Below are 17,311 nucleotides of genomic sequence, written 5' to 3'. Positions count from 1 at the left end.
ACTAGGCTACAATCCAGTAATTGCACTACTGGGTATTTACCCAATGAGCACTAAAACACTAATTGGAAGGAATACATGCCCCTTTATGTTTATTGGGGCAATTATTTACAATGGAAGCAGCCCAAGTATCCATTGATAGGTGAATGGAAAAGAAGAAATGAGATTTTATTTAAACAGATATAGATATAATGTATATAAATTATATATTGGAATATTTTGTATATATAAATATATAATACAACAATTATATAAATATATATTTATGTATATATTTATGAATATTTATATTTATATATTTAGTTATATATCTTATATAATTTTTACAAATTTATATAAAGTATAAATTATATATTTATATAAATTATATATTATAGAAAATACATTTTATATATTATATAAATTATATATGATTTATTATATATTTATATTTTAATATATAACAATATTTTCTATATTTTTGTATATAGGAAATTTATATATATATATTGTAATATTTTTGAGCCATAAAAAAAGAATGAAATCTTGCTATTTGCAACAACCTGGATGGATCTAGAGAATACAATGCTAAGTAAAATAAGCCAGTGAGAGAAAGGCAAATACCATATGATTTTACTCATATGTGGAATTTAAGAAACAAACCAAACCAACACAAGGAAAAAAAAATCAAATCAAGAGACAAACTCTTAACTGGTAAGAATAAACAAATGGTTCCCAGAGGGGAGGTATGTGGAGGGATGGATGAGATAAGAGAAGGGGATTAAGAGTACACTTATCTTGATGGGCACTGAGTAATATAGCTCTTGAATTGCTATATTGTAGACCTAAAACTAATATAATACTATGTTAATTATACTAGAATCAAAATTTTTAAAAACTCACTGAAAACTGGCAAGGGAATTTTTTTGGTAAGCAGACAATTTTTAATGAACAGACTGAATTTTAATGAAAATTTAAAGAGTAGCTAATTCTGTAAAAAGTTGATGCAATTCTTCTAATACATCTTGGTATTCTATATGTAAAGTTCATAAAGATATGTAGAAGCTTTGAATTAACTTGATTGACGTACTAGAGGGTTTGTTTTTTTTTTTTTTAAGATTTTATTTATTTATTCATGATAGACACACAGAGAGAGAGAGAGAGGCAGAGACACAGACAGAGGGAGAAGCAGGCTCCACGCGGGGAGCCTGATATGAGACTCGATCCCAGGTCTCCAGGATCATGCTCTGGGCTGAAGGCGGTGCTAAACCACTGAGCCACCAGGGCTGCCCCATTTTTATTTTCTATGAAAAGTACATTCAATACTTTTGTAAAGACTGATTTAAAAAAGCACTAAGCAAACTGCTATTTAATTAGCTGTGGGACAATCAAGGGTAAATCTGGGTAAAAATTTAAAAATCTGCCCTCACGTTACTTTCCACTTGTTTTTAAGTCTTTGTTCCACTACAAGATTTTTATTTATTTGAGAGAGAGAGCACATGAACACGAGCAGGGGGAGGGGGCAGAGGGGAAACAGACTCCCCACAGAGCAGAGAGCTTGATGCAGGGCTAGATGCCAGGATCATGACCTGAGCTGAAGGCAGATACTGAACTGAATGAGTCACTCAGGAACCCTTTGCTCTAATTTAAAGAAACCAAAATGCTGTGCTCACTTTGGCAGCACATATACCAAAATTGGAATGATATAGAGAAGACCAGCATGGCCCCCGTGCAAGGATGACACGCAAATTCGTGAAGTGTTCCATACTTTTTGAGAAGGACAATCATAATACAGTTTCACTCATACGGCGAATATAAGAAATAGTGACAGGGATTATGAGGGAAAGGAGGGAAAGAGTGGGAAAAATTAGAGAGGGTGGCAAAACATGACAGACTCCTAACTCTGGGAAATGAACAAAGGGTAGTGAAGGGGAGGAAGGCAGGAGGATGGGGTGACTGGGTGAAGGGCAGGCACTGAGGAGGGCACTTGATGGGATGAGCATTGGGTGTTATACTATATGTTGGCAGATCGAACTTCAATAAAATTAAAAAAAAAAAAGAGGAAACCAAAATGTTACTGTATGTGTGTGGTTCATGTAAGAAAGTTGATAAACAGCCCCCTACTCAAAGAGAAGGCTGTGGTTCCATACCAAGAGTGATGAATGAACATTAATATATTTTAAACTATAACAAAATGTTTAAGGTGAATGTACCTTTTTTGATTTCTTGATTAGTTGATTTTTAAATGAATCAACATTGTTGCCATAGATATAAGAGAAATTCTACCGTAGTTTACAAAGCAGCCTCATTCATGATCTCATCTACTTCTCTCAGTAACTGGGAGACATCCCCATTTTACAGCCAAGGATACTGATGCCCAAGGAAGGTGAGGTGATTTGTCTTGAGTCACACGACTTAAGAGTGTCACTTACTTCCCCAATGCTACAGTAGCCTCCTGATGGCCAGAGCAGCTTGAGCTAGTAACCATGATGATAGTAAAAATGGCTGACTTTTAAAGAACACTTACCATGCTCTAGGCATTGTGCTCAACACTTTATACATATCTCATCTATTTCATACAGTCCATACAGTCTGGTATCTCACTATTCTTTAAGTAATGAAACTGAGGCTCAGGGAGGTAAAGGAATTGTTTAAGCAGAGAAGCCAGGTTTTATCTCTAGGCATTGTGGCGCCAGATGGTTCTTGACCACTGAACCATACCGTCCCCTCACTTTAGAGCAGGGCATATCTGCATGTTATTACACACAGAGAGCCAAGATAACTGCAAAATCATCCTTGCTCCAAGGTTGGCCAAGGTCTGAAGAGAAGTGATGGCCACTAGACAAATCAGAATTTAGGGTGAATGTTTTATATAGAACACCTTTCCTTTTTTTTTTTTTTTTTTTGTATATTTTTTTTATTGGAGTTCGATTGGCCAACATATAGTATAACACCCAATGCTCATCCCATCAAGTGCCCACCTCAGTGCCCATCACCAAGTCACCCCAACCCCCCACCCACCTCCTTTTCCACCACCCCTTGGTTCGTTTCCCAGAGTTAGGAGTCTCTCATGTTCTGTCTCCCTCACTGATATTTCCCACTCATTTTCTCTCCTTTCCCCTTTATTCCCTTTCACTATTTTTTCACATTCCCCGTATGAATGAAACATGTTTGTCCTTCTCCGACTGGCTTACTTCACTCAGCATAATATCCTCCAGTTCCATCCACATTGAAGCAAATGGTGGGTATTTGTCATTTCTGTTGGCTGAGGAATATTCCATTGTATACATAGACCACATCTTCTTTATCCATTCATCTTTCGATGGACACCGAGGCTCCTTCCACAGTTTGGCTATTGTGGACATTGCTGCTATAAACATCGGGGTGCAGGTGTCCCGGCTTTTCACTGCATCTGTATTTTAGGGGTAAATCCCCAGCAGTGCAATTGCTGGGTCATAGAGCAGGTCTATTTTTAACTCTTTGAGGAACCTCCACACAGTTTTCCAGAGTGGCTGTAGCAAGTCACATTCCCACCAGCAGTGCAAGAGGGTTCCCCTTTCTCCACACCCTCTCCAACATTTGTGGTTTCCTGCCTTGTTAATTTTCCCCATTCTCACTGGTGTGAGGTGGTATCTCATTGTGGTTTTGATTTGTATTTCCCTGATGGCAAGTGATGCGGAGCATTTTCTCACGTACTTGTTGGCCATGTCTATGTCTTCCTCTTTGAAATTTCTGTTCATGTCTTTTGCCCATTTCAGGATTGGATTGTTTTTTTCTTTGCTGTTGAGTTTGATAAGTTCTTTATAGATCTTGGATACTAGCCCTTTATCTGATAGGTCATTTGCAAATACCTTCTCCCATTCTGTAGTCTTTTAATTTTGTTGACTTTCTTTTGCTGTGCAGAAGCTTTTTATCTTGATTAAGCCCCAATAGTTCATTTTTGCTTTTGTTTTTCTTGCCTTCATAGATGTATCTTGCAAGAAGTTGCTGTGGCCAAGTTCAAAAAGGCTGTTGCCTGTGTTCTTCTCTAGGATTTTGATGGATTCTTGTCTCACATTAGATCTTTCCTCCATTTTGGGTTTATCTTTGTGTATGGTGCAAGAGAATGGTCTAGTTTCATTCTTCTGCACGTCTCTGATCACACTCCCAAGAAGCTGTCTCAGGAACCAGTGGGGCCTCGGCTCTTGCTCCTCCATTAAGGCTGAAGGAGACAGGCGGCGGCCTCCAGGGCCTGTGGAGGCCCGGCCACACTGGCCCCCGGCCTGTTCGTCTAGTTCCCGCGCTCGGGCTCACCGCCATCAGTTCTTACACTTCTCTGGCCCGGGAGGCCCGACGCACTCAGCCCCGTGCAAGGCCCGGCCTCCAGGACCTCTCCCCGGGGAATCCCCCGCCACTTAGAGGGTTGTTTGTTTTTTTTAATTTTTAATTTTATATTTTTTCCGTTTATTTATCTTTTAAAGATTGTATTTATTTATTCATGAGAGACACAGAGAGAGAGAGAGAGGCAGAGACACAGGCAGAGGGAGAAGCAGGCTCCATGCAGGGAGCCCAGGTGGGACTCCATCCCGGGTCTCCAGGATCATGCCCTGGGCTGAAGGCGGCGCTAAACCGCTGAGCTACCAGGGCTGCCCCACTTAGAGTTTTTTATCTTTTAAAACTTTTTTTGTGTGTGTTGTGTTGACATGAAAATACAATTTATTCTTAAGGTACCAAAATAAAGCATTTCTTTGGCAATTAGCTTATGCTTCATTTCAAGCTCTTATGCATAATAAATTTAATGATCTTGTATAGAAATTCCTGTTAACTTTTAAATAGTTATTCAAAAGTAGTCTTTTTATGGTGATATAGGGGTGTTATCTCCAGTTATATTGATTTGAAATCATAGCACTGGGCAAAGTTTTCTAGCAACATGGTCAACAGAAGGACCTTCTTTAACCTGATAAAATATATACATATATATAAAATACAGGGGCACTTAGGTGGCTCAGTTGGTTAAGTGTCAGCCTTCAGCTCAGGTCACCGTCTCAGGGCCCTGGGATTGAGTCCTTTGGCTGGCTCCCTGCTCAGTGGGGAGCCTGCTTCTCCCGCCCCCCCTTTCCCTATCTCAAATAAAATCTTTTTTAAAAATCTATAAAACACCGGTAGCAAAAATTATACTTACTACTGGACAATTAATATGTTCCCCTTAAGAATAAAGATTTGGTGTCACTCTCAGCATTCCTATTAAACATTGTACTGAAATTTACTGTCAGAATAAAGAAAAAGAAATTGAAGGACTATACATTAGAAAGGAGATATAGAATGGTTTCTATTCACAGATAACATAATTGTCTATATAGAAAATTTTAAAGACTCTACAAACTTATAGAACTAACAAGTTTAGCAAGGTCTCTTTTTTTTTTTTTTTTTTTTATTGGTGTTCAATTTACTAACATACAGAATAATACCCAGTGCCCGTCACCCATTCACTCCCACCCCCCGCCCTCCTCCCCTTCTACCACCCCTAGTTCGTTTCCCAGAGTTAGCAGTCTTTACGTTCTGTCTCCCTTTCTGATATTTCCCACACATTTCTTCTCCCTTCCCTTCTTTTCCCTTTCACTATTATTTATATTCCCCAAATGAATGAGAACATATAATGTTTGTCCTTCTCCGACTGGCTTACTTCACTCAGCATAATACCCTCCAGTTCCATCCACGTTGAAGCAAATGGTGGGTATTTGTCATTTCTAATAGCTGAGTAATATTCCATTGTATACATAAACCACATCTTCTTTATCCATTCATCTTTCGTTGGACACCGAGGCTCCTTCCACAGTTTGGCTATAGTGGCCATTGCTGCTAGAAACATCGGGGTGCAGGTGTCCCGGCGTTTCATTGCATTTGTATCTTTGGGGTAAATCCCCAACAGTGCAATTGCTGGGTCGTAGGGCAGGTATATTTTTAACTGTTTGAGGAACCTCCACACAGTTTTCCAGAGTGGCTGCACCAGTTCACATTCCCACCAACAGTGTAAGAGGGTTCCCTTTTCTCCGCATCCTCTCCAACATTTGTTGTTTCCTGCCTTGTTAATGTTCCCCATTCTCACTGGTGTGAGGTGGTATCTCATTGTAGTTTTGATTTGTATTTCCCTGATGGCAAGTGATGCAGAGCATTTTCTCATATGCATGTTGGCCATGTCTATGTCTTCCTCTGTGAGATTTCTGTTCATGTCTTTTGCCCATTTCATGATTGGATTGTTTGTTTCTTTGGTGTTGAGTTTAATAAGTTCTTTATAGATCTTGGAAACTAGCCCTTTATCTGATATGTCATTTGCAAATATCTTCTCCCATTCTGTAGGTTGTCTTTGAGTTTTGTTGACTGTATCCTTTGCTGTGCAAAAGCTTCTTATCTTGATGAAGTCCCAATAGTTCATTTTTGCTTTTGTTTCTTTTGCCTTCGTGGATGTATCTTGCAAGAAGTTACTATGGCCGAGTTCAAAAAGGGTGTTGCCTGTGTTCTTCTCTAGGATTTTGATGGAATCTTGTCTCACATTTAGATCTTTCATCCATTTTGAGTTTATCTTTGTGTATGGTGAAAGAGAGTGGTCTAGTTTCATTCTTCTGCATGTGGATGTCCAATTTTCCCAGCACCATTTATTGAAGAGACTGTCTTTCTTCCAATGGATAGTCTTTCCTCCTTTATCGAATATTAGTTGCCCATAAAGTTCAGGGTCCACTTCTGGATTCTCTATTCTGTTCCACTGATCTATGTGTCTGTTTTTGTGCCAGTACCACACTGTCTTGATGACCACAGCTTTGTAGTACAACCTGAAATCTGGCATTGTGATGCCCCCAGATATGGTTTTCTTTTTTAAAATTCCCCTGGCTATTCGGGGTCTTTTCTGATTCCACACAAATCTTAAAATAATTTGTTCTAACTCTCTGAAGAAAGTCCATGGTATTTTGATAGGGATTGCATTAAACGTGTATATTGCCCTGGGTAACATTGACATTTTCACAATATTAATTCTGCCAATCCATGAGCATGGAATATTTTTCCATCTCTTTGTGTCTTCCTCAATTTCTTTCAGAAGTGTTCTATAGTTTTGAGGGTATAGATTAGCAAGGTCTCTGAATACAAGATCAACAATCAATCATATTCCGAATATTAACAATGAACAACTGGATATTTTAAAAAGTACTACTTATACAAAAACGCATAAATATTTAGATATAAACCTAACAATATGTATAGGAACTGTATTTGGAAAGCTACAAAACACCGATGAAAGAAATCAAAGAAGATATAAATAGAGGTATATCATGTTTATGGATTAAAGGAGCAATATTGTTTAAGTTGCCTGTTTTCCTCAAATTGATCATAGTTTCAATGCAGTCCCTATCAAAATCCAAGCAGGACTTTCTTTTGGTAGATATTTCCAAATAAATTTGTTACTTATATGAAAAACAAAAGAACTAGAATAGTCAAAATAATTCTGAAAACAAAGAAAAAAGAATGCTCATATCATCTAGTTTTAAGACTATTTTAGAGCTACTATAATCAAGACAGTGTAGTATTGGTGAAAAGCTAGATCCACAGATCAAACTATTTAAAATTCCAGAAATAAATCCACACAAATATGATCAATTGATTTTCAACAGACTTTACAAAGCAGCTCAGTAAAGAAGGGATGTTTTCTAAGGTTTCTAGAACAAGTGTTATGCCCGTATGTGGAAAAAAAAAATTCAAACTACATTCACACCATGTAAAAATTAGACCCCAAATGGATTATAGACTGAAATTTTCACCCTACAACTAAAATCTTTTAGACAAATGAGATATTTATCAAAGAGTTCTTAGATACATCCCCAAAGGTATAATACATTAAATAAAAAATACAATTACACCTCTCCAACTCTAAAACCTTCTGCTCTTCAACACATACCTTGGGGAGAATGAAAATACAAGCCACAAAATGGGAGAAAATATTTGCAAGTCATGTATCAAAGAAGGACTTGTACCTAGAATAAATATCAACCACTCAAACTCAATAATAAGCAAACAACCAATCTAATAAAAAATATTCAACGTTATTAGCCATTAGGGAAATGCAAATTAAAATGAGATACCACTATACATATTTTAGAATGTCTAAAATAATTTGTTTTTTTAAAAAATATTTTATTTTTTAAGTAGTCTCTCCACTCAATGTGAGGCTCAAACTTAACAACCCTGAGATCAAGAGTTGCATTCCGTGCTAACTGAGCCAGCTAGATGCCTCTAGAATGTCTAAAATATTTTTTTAACTAAAAATATAAGCACAATGAGAAAGTGTAAAACATTTGAAGCACTTATACTGCTGTTGGAAATGCAAAATGGTACAGTCACATTAGAAAAACAAAAATTATGAAAAAGTGGAAAGAAGAAAAAATATATTGTCAGTCTCTTCATAAAAAATGAAATGCAAATAGCATATAAACAAGTGGAAAAAATTTCGGACCCAGTATTAAGGAAAAAAATGAAAAAGTAAAATATCAAGGAGATCCTAGTCTTCATGATTCACCACTGACACAAATTTTTAAAATAACAGTATTCAATATTTGTGAGGATTCACTAAGACCTATATTCTCATAAACTACTGGTAGCAATGCAATTTGTTAAAGCTCTCCAGAACATGATTTGTAAATATCTGTCATGAGCTATAAAAAATTTCATCATCTTTGAATCAGTAATTTTACTTCTATGAATGGATCCTAAAGAAGTAATCAAAAATGACGACAAAGATTTATATATAAAGAAATTCAGCATGACATTATCTTCAATACAGAAACACCAGAAACAACTTTAATACACAAAAGGCTTATATTCAATTATGGCACAACTATAAAATAGAATATTATTCAGTATTAAAAATATTTATGAAGTGTTTTTGATGACATGGGAAAATACTTCTGATGCAGTAAGAAAAAATCAGGATAGAAAAATTTATATACATGACACTGATTATATACACATAAACATGTATATATGTATGATTTTAAAAGCATTAGGATTATTTATATTTGGTTGGAGACACACACACACAACCACTAAGACTACTGGTTCAGACTTTGCTGTTTCATTTTTAAAATATTTAAACTTTTTCTTAAATCTTTGGGCTTTTTCACACTTGAAATTATAATCAGAAAAAAATTACATTCTTTGGCTGTGATGAGCACTGGGTGTTGTACATAAGTATTGAATCACTAAATTGTACACCTGAAATTAATATTATACTGTAGGTTAACTGGAATTTAAATAAAAACTTTTTAAAGAATTACATTGTTTTAAAATAATATCCTTTATGGGGTACCTGGGTACCTCAGTTGGTTGAGCAACTGAATTTTGATTTCAGTTCAAGTCATGGTCTTAGGGGTCATGAGATGAGCCTCACCAAGGGGTGGTCTTTTTGAGTCTCCATCTGTCCCTCCCCCCACTTGTGCAGGCATGTGCACATTCCCTCTCTCTTAAATAAAAAAATAAATCTAACCAAACAAAACCACAACCCCTTCCCTCCAAAAACACAAAAGAATCTTGAATTTATAAAAATTTTTCCTTTAAAATGTATCATAAGATCTATATTTTATGCCTCCTTCAGCAGGAGACCGACACTGTTTCAGGCATAGCTATATCTAAGGGGGAAATGCCAAGGATATGGTTTCCCTCAGGATTATAGGATAATACTCTCTACAGAGTAGAGATATCCACTCTCTAGATAGCCATGATCTTGTAGTGGCAAAGATAATTTCAACTATAGAATCTTAGATTTTTATTGATTACATAATGGCCATCAACATCACAAAATATATGTCATGTTCCATCCAAACTGTACTCAGAAAATTTCACAAATTATACATCATGATATATAATATAAAACACATCATTTGAAATCTTCTAAATATATCTATCACCATATTACTCATATCCTATAATAAACAAAACAGAATGGAGAGAATGGATGTCCTCTCATTTTATTGATAAAATGAGGTAGTTAAGTTTAAATTTTCAATCATTCTAGGTTCTCTGGTATTTCAGATATTATGTTTTTTATACATGTGAAGTTACCTAAAATCTACCAGATTGTTATATAGGAATGCCATAAAAAATATTAGGAGAATATAAGACTTAGGGGAGTTTTTTTAAATGCAATTAACTGGGAAAAAAGAAGAAGGAACAACTAGACAGGAAAAATACAAGCTAAAATAATGTTACGTTGGGTACATGCCAAGCAAATTCACCTTGATGAAATAATAACAGATAACTGATTCAAATGTCTACACAGGATTAAGAAATGGATTTTAAATACTTTTGACCTTAACTGAAAATACTGTGTCATATACAATTAATAATATGAGGCAGGGTATAACATTAAAGGCTTAATTCATGAAATGACTTGATGGTTTCTTGTTGTTTTTATTATTATTTTACTAAAGAGGATATCTGCAGTTCTGTTAACTCATTTAAAATGAATGAGAAGACCTTCCGGTTTCCTCTTAGGATGTAGAAAAATAAAGAGCTTCATTTTAACCCTTACAACAAGAATAAAATGCAAGATGATAGCCAAACTTATAACCCTGAACCCATAAAAAACTGAAGTTTCTGGGTAACAAAACCTAAGAAATAAGTATCTTCAAGAGAAGATGTGGCATGAGTACGTTTTAACTGAGATAGATCTTGCCAGATGCCACTAAGAATTCAGCTAATACTTCTTAAAGCCAATTAGTAAGGACCAAATGTGACTGAAGACAAGATACCGAGGGGCAAAGATATAAAGGGAATTTGCACCCACTTACAGCCTCTTACCACATACCTCACTGGGGAGTAACAAAAAAAGATGGGAGGCAGGGCAAGATTTTTAATAAAGCAGCCCTTTATGGGAACAGTATTAACTGAGGGGAAAGGATATGAAATCTCTATTTGGATGCTTCTCCTCTATTTTCCCTATCAAACAAAAAGGCTTAGGCCACTGTGGGAGAGCAGCAAACTCCACTGCCCTTACGGCACTGGTTTTTACATTGCAGCAAATAAAACAGAAAAAAAAACCTCCACCAGTGGTCATGATGGAAATATGTGCTGAAGACAGAATTTGAGATGGGGGCTGGTTAGCTTAATTCCTGATCAGATTGGCTCAGTTCATAACTGTAAATACCTAGCAGAAGGAAAGATGTGCTTCTTTCCAGGCATAAGAACTATTTATCTCAGTCTCTACTTTCCTATACAAAATATCTGACTTCCAACAAAAATTATGTGGTGTTTAAAAAGAAAAACACATCATCAGGAGACAAATCAATCAACATTAGATTCAGATATTGTACAACTTTTGGAAATACTAGATAGAGAACTATATATATTAATATATTAATGGCCTAGTGGAAACATGGGCAACATGCACGATCAGATGGTTAATTTCAGGAGACAGAAACTGTAAGAACTGATATTAGTAAATGCTAGCCACGGAAAACAGTGAAAAGAATCTAAAATGTCCTTTTGTACTCATCAGTAGACTCAACACAGCTGAGAAAAGAATCAGCTTGAAGCTTGGTCAATAGGAATCACCTAAATTAAAACACAGAGGGGTTTAAGAATAGGGGCAAGAGGATCCTTAGAAGCTGTTAGGGAGATGCCCTATACTGGCTGGATAGGGCAACTTACACCATGTAAACAAAGTCCTCACTGCACCTGTGCTTCAAGCAGTTCTTTATCCACCCTGTTCATTCAGTCTAAACAAAAGCAGTGCCAGCACTTCAAGAGTCTCATCACCTGCCTAGTAGAAATTAGCCTTTATCTCTAATATCCATGCAGATCTCCATCTTTCCCCCCTCCTTCAGCAAGGCCTCCAGCTATTATCAGTAGCACTGGTATGGATACTCCATAGTTGAGTTCTAGGCTCCTAACAATAAACCCCTTTATTATTTGGAAAATTAGTCTTCCTTTCCTCTCTCAGCCAACCCAATAAATAAAATAATGCAGACATATAGGCAAACTTTCTCAATTGGAGTGGTCTTCTCAGTACTTCTAGTACAACTGGCTCAAACACACCTCACCCCTGTGCACTCTTCTTCCATATGTTTATAAATTTGTTCACAATAGGTATCACAACTGTGGGTCACTTGTGTCCTAATGTTTGGTACCCACTAGGGATCCCTGCCAGTGCCAATTGATCTGGTATTATGCTTTGTTGTGTTGTTTTTTTAACCAGAAAAGGTTTAAATGGAAAGTTGGGGGACAGAGATCCCCCACTGGAGCAGTGCCACAGTTACTTGGCTGAAGTTGGATGGTTGGTTACTGGATATTTTCCAAGGGTTACAGCAAAAGGTGGAAATATGAGAGGCTATGAAGGCAGACAATGAGGTTCATAAACTGATGTCTTGCTTCCTTTGCATTTAGAGGTTTTCTTGAGCCCTTAAAGAAATGAAAACAGGAAGAGCCTTCTAGGCTCTAGGAAAGATATTGGAACTTATCACTTGCCCTAGAGAGATCATGGGCGATATGCAGCAAGATGGCAGAAGAGAAGGGTCCCCAAGTCACCTGTCCCCACCAACTTACCTAGGTAACTTTCAAATCATCCTGAAAACCTACGAATTCGGTCTGAGATTTAAAGAGAGAACAGCTGGAATGCTACAGTGAAAAGAGTTTGCGCTTCTATCAAGGTAGGAAGATGGGGAAAAAAAAAAAAAAGAAAGAAAGAAAAAAGCATCCAAGGGGGAGGGGCCCCACGAGGAGCCGGGCTAAGGCCTCCGGCAAGTGTCCCCAGGACAGGAAAGCCCCGTCCCTGAGAAGCAGGAGCTTCACCAATCTTCCCGGACACGGAAAGGCGCTTGCAGGGAGCTCGGGCAGGATCCCAGGAGGGGCGGGGATGCCCTCAGGCTCCCGGGGGCACTAACAGAGGACCTTCGCCGTGGGGGAGAGCGGGCAACACCCCGCGGCCCAGCTCCCTAAAGGGCTGCAGCGGGCGCCCGGCGGGCCCGGGAGCAGCTCGGAGGCGGCTCAGGTGGCGGCTCCGTGGAGGGGGCTGCACGGCCCTGGGAGCGCGATTCCAGCCGCGCAGGCCCTGGAGCCCAGGGCGCTGGGGACACAGCCCAGGATCCGGCGCTCCCCCAGGACAGCGGAGGCCGGGAGGGCCCAGGACAGCAAGGACGCTCCTGCCACCAGGCGCCCCCGAGCTGTGCAGATCAGCGGCCCCGCCCCCAGAGCATCCAGGACCCCTCGGACTGAGAGCTGTGGTAGTTAATGCGGGAGCTGACCCTAGGGCTGGAGAGCTGGCCGCTGCCACTGTTGTTCCTCCTGGTGTCACCTTGTACCTGGGACTGAGCAGGGGCTTCACAGGATAAACAGCTCCCACTGAGCCATGCACCTGGCAGGGGGCTGGGCAGCTCCCCCAGGTGCACACACCTGAGAATCAGCACAGCAAGCCCCTCCCCCAGAAGACCAGCTGGGAGGATAGGGGAAAAGCAAGTTATTGACCAAGCAGCACTGGAAAGTTTCAGGGGAAGTCGAGGGATTTACAGTATATAGAATCAGAGAATATTTCCTCTTGTTGGAAGGATTTCAAACACGTGGCGGTTAAGGACCATCCTGCTAAAAGATGAAAGGGTCAACCAGGAAATTAGGGAAGAATTAAAAAGATTCATGGAAACTAATGAGAATGAAGATACAACCATTCAAAATCTTTGGGATACAGCAAAAGCAGTCCTAAGGGGGAAATACATCGCAATACAAGCATCCATCCAAAAACTGGAAAGAACCCAAATACAAAAGCTAACCTTGCACCTAAAGAAGCTGGAGAAAAAAAAAAAAAAAAAAACAGCAAATAGATCCTACACCCAGCAGAAGAAGAGAATTAATAAAGATTCGAGGAGAACTCAATGAAATAGAGACCAGAAGAACTGTGGAACAGATTAACAAAATCAGGAGTTGGTTCTTTGAAAGAATTAATAAGAGAAACCATTAGCCAGGCTTATTAAAGAGAGAAAAGACTCAAATTAATAAAATCATGAATGAGAAAGGAGAGATCACCACCAACACCAAGGAAATACAAACAATTTTAAAAACTTATTATGAGCAGCTATACTCCAATAAATTAGGCAATCTAGAAGAAATGGACACATTTCTGGAAAACCACAAACTACCAAAACTGGAACAAGAAGAAATAGAAAACCTGAACAGGCTGATAACCAGGGAGGAAATTGAAGCAGTCATCAAAAACCTCCCAAGACACAAAAGTTCAGGGCCAGATGGCTTCCCAGGGGAATTCTATCAAACGTTTAAAGAAGACATAAGACCTATTCTATTAAAGCTGTTCAGAAAGATAGAAAGAGATGGAGTACTTTCAAACTCGTTCTAGGAGGCCAGCATCACCTTAATTCCAAAACCAGACGAAAGACCCCACCAAAAAGGAGAATTATAGACCAATATCCCTGATGAGCACAGATGCAAAAACTCTCAGCAAGATACTAGCCAATAGGATCCAACAGTACATTAAGAAGATTATTCACCATGACCATGTGGGATTTATCCCCAGGATGCAAGCCTGGTTCAACACTCGTAAAGCAATCAATGTGATTGATCATATCAGCAAGAGTAAAACCAAGAACCAAATGATCCTCTCAATAGATGCAGAGAATGCATTTGACAAAATACAGCATCCATTCCTGATCAAAACTCTTCAGAGTGTAGGGATAGAGGAAACATTCCTCAGCATCTTAAAAACCATCTACAAAAAGCCCACAGCAAATATCATTCTCAATGGGGAAACACTGGGAGCCTTTCCCCTAAGATCAGGAACAAGACAGGGATGTCCACTCTCACCACTGCTATTCAACATAGTACTGGAAGTCCTAGCCTCAGCAATCAGACAACAAAAGGAAATCAAAGGCATTCAAATTGGCAAAGAAGCCAAACTCTCCCTCTTTGCAGATGACATGATACTGTACATAGAAAACCCAAAAGACTCCACCCCAAGATTGTTAGAACTCATACAGCAATTCAGCAGTGTGGCAGGATACAAAAATCAATGCCCAGAAATCAGTTGCACTTCTATACAGTGAGACTGAAGAAAGAGAAATTAAGGAGTCAATCCCATTTACAGTTGCACCCAAAAGCATAAGATACCTAGGAATAAACCTAACCAAAGAAGTAAAGGATCTATAAGATACCTAGGAATAAACCTAACCAAAGAAGTAAAGGATCTATACCCTAAAAACTACAGAACACTTCTGAAAGAAATTGAGGAAGATACAAAGAGATGGAAAAATATTCCATGCTCATGGATTCGAAGAATTAATATTGTGAAAATGTCAATGATACCCAGGGCAATTTACATGTTTAATGCAATTCCTATCAAAATACCATGGACTTTCTTCAGAGAGTTAGAACAAATTATCTTAAGAATGTGTGGAATCAGAAAAGATCCCAAATAGCCAGGGGAATATTAAAAAAGAAAACCATAGCTGGGGCATCACAATGCCAGATTTCAGGTTGTAATACAAAGCTGTGGTCATCAAGACAGTGTGATACTGGCACGAAAACAGACACATAGATCAATGGAACAGAATAGAGAATCCAGAAGTGGACCCTCAACTTTATGGTCAACTAATATTTGACAAAGGAGGAAAGACTATCCACTGGAAAAAAAGACAGTCTCTTCAATAAATGGTGCTGGGAAAATTGGACATCCACATGCAGAAGAATGAAACTAGACCATTCTCTTACACCATACACACAGATAAACTCAAAATGGATGAAAGATCTAAATGTGAGACAAGATTCCATCAACATCCTAGAGGAGAACACAGGCAACACCCTTTTTGAACTTGGCCACAGCGACTTCTTGAAAGATACATCCATGAAAGCAAGAGAAACAAAAGCAAAAGTGAACTATTGGGACTTCATCAAGATGAGAAGCTTCTGCACAGCAAAAGAAACAGTCAACAAAACTAAAAGACAACCTACAGAATGGGAGAAGATATTTGCAAATGACGTATCAGTTAAAGGGCTAGTATCCAACATCTATAAAGAACTTCTTAAACTCAACAGCAAAGAAACAAACAATCCATCATGAAATGGGCAAAAGACATGAACAGAAATCTCACAGAGGAAGACATAGACATGGCCAACAAGCACATGAGAAAATGTTCCACATCACTCGCCTTCAGAGAAATACAAATCAAAACCACAATGAGATACCACCTCACACCAGTTCGAATGGGGAAAATTAACAAGACAGGAAACAACAAATGTTGGAGAGGATGTGGAGAAAAGGGAACCCTCTTACACTGTTGGTGGGAATGTGAACTGGTGCAGCCACTCTGGAAAACTGTGTGGAGGTTCCTCAAAGAGTTAAAAATAGACCTGCCCTAAGACCCAGCAATTGCACTGCTGGGGATTTATCCCAAGGATGCAAATGCAGTGAAATGCTGGGAACCTGCACCCCAATGTTTATGGCAGCAATGTCCACAATAGCCAAACTGTGGAAGGAGCCTTGGTGTCCATTGAAAGATGAATGGATAAAGATGATGTGGTCTATGTATACAATGGAATATTACTCACCCATTAGAAACAACAAATACCCACCATTTGCTTTGATGTGGAGGGACCTGGAGGGTATTATGCTGAGTGAAATAAGTCAGTCGGAAAAGGATGAACATTATATGGTCTCATTCATTTGGGGAATATGAAAATTAGTGAAAGAGAATAAAGGGAAAGGAGAGAAAATGAGTGAAAATATCAGTGGGGGTGACAAAACATGAGACACCTAACTCTGGGAAATGAACAAGGGGTAGTGGAAGGGGAAGTGGGTGGGGTGTTGGGGTGACTGCGTGATGGGCAATGAGGGCGGCACTTGGCGGGATGAGCACTGGATGTTATCCTATATGTTGGCAAATTGAACTCCAATAAAAAAATTATTAAAGAAAAAAGAGAGATCATGGGCAAAACCCGATCCACCACCTCCAGCATTTCCAACAGGACAGTCACTTAGCACTTCAAAAACGAGGGGAGTTACTAAGGGAAAACAGAATGGCTGTTATTGTAGCCGTGGAGGCAGTTTGAAACTAATCATCATATAGCACATTATGCAGGAGACTAAAGGATGCATCAAATTAATTTGAGAGCTAGCTCCCTCCAAGACTGCTATCATCAGCATGAAGAGATCTTAAAGACTTAGGATGTTCATATGCATGAAGAAGGGGTTATATTAGTTTTATTGCATGAAGCTGCATGGTAAGCAACAGGAGAAACAACATATGACCCTGGATACAGAATTGTTTGGGTTTATCAATAATACTAAGGCTGGCTACTGCTGTCCAATTCTTAATCA

At 38.7% G+C, this 17,311-nt stretch overlaps 1 non-coding gene across 1 annotated transcript; it reads left to right on the top strand.

The window, feature by feature from the left end:
• Positions 1-1,641: 1,641 nt before the first annotated feature.
• LOC140624088 (U6 spliceosomal RNA) lies at positions 1,642-1,748 on the top strand. The gene has a single exon (XR_012023625.1). It is a non-coding gene; the product is annotated as a U6 spliceosomal RNA (small nuclear RNA).
• The last annotated feature ends 15,563 nt before the right edge of the window (positions 1,749-17,311 follow it).

The sequence above is a fragment of the Canis lupus genome, chromosome 2 (genome assembly GCF_048164855.1).
Source record: "Canis lupus baileyi chromosome 2, mCanLup2.hap1, whole genome shotgun sequence".
Lineage (NCBI taxonomy): Eukaryota > Metazoa > Chordata > Mammalia > Carnivora > Canidae > Canis > Canis lupus.
The sequence above is the reverse complement of the archived record's forward strand: the minus strand, read 5'-3'. Positions and strand labels throughout refer to the sequence as shown.